This window comes from Fukomys damarensis, unplaced genomic scaffold (genome assembly GCF_012274545.1).
Source record: "Fukomys damarensis isolate Sample0158 unplaced genomic scaffold, DMR_v1.0_HiC HiC_scaffold_1, whole genome shotgun sequence".
In the NCBI taxonomy this organism is placed as follows: domain Eukaryota; kingdom Metazoa; phylum Chordata; class Mammalia; order Rodentia; family Bathyergidae; genus Fukomys; species Fukomys damarensis.
Window position 1 is genome coordinate 61394042 of NW_022900913.1, and position 348 is coordinate 61394389.

Below are 348 nucleotides of genomic sequence, written 5' to 3' on the forward strand. Positions count from 1 at the left end.
TAGAGTTCCACTGAGCTTCTTTTTTATCTTATTCTCAACCTCTATTTTTATTTTGCATGCTATCTGCATTTGAATGCTTCCGTAGGGTAGCTGGATCAGGCACATAATCCTTTTCTCTCCAGTTCTTTCTCGAGGCGGCCAAGAGAACCCACCGCGTGCGCCGCCCAGCACATCTGAGCATAGATCATGCAAAGGCACTGTCCCTCCGAACCTAGGGAACACGGTCCCAGGTGAAGGTGCTTTGAGAGTCTGGAATTTTAGCAACCCAGTTTCCGCCTACCCTTCGGCCTCTGATGCGATCACACCTGCGTTCTAGGCCCCAGCGGTCAACCGGCTGGGGCGGCCGGG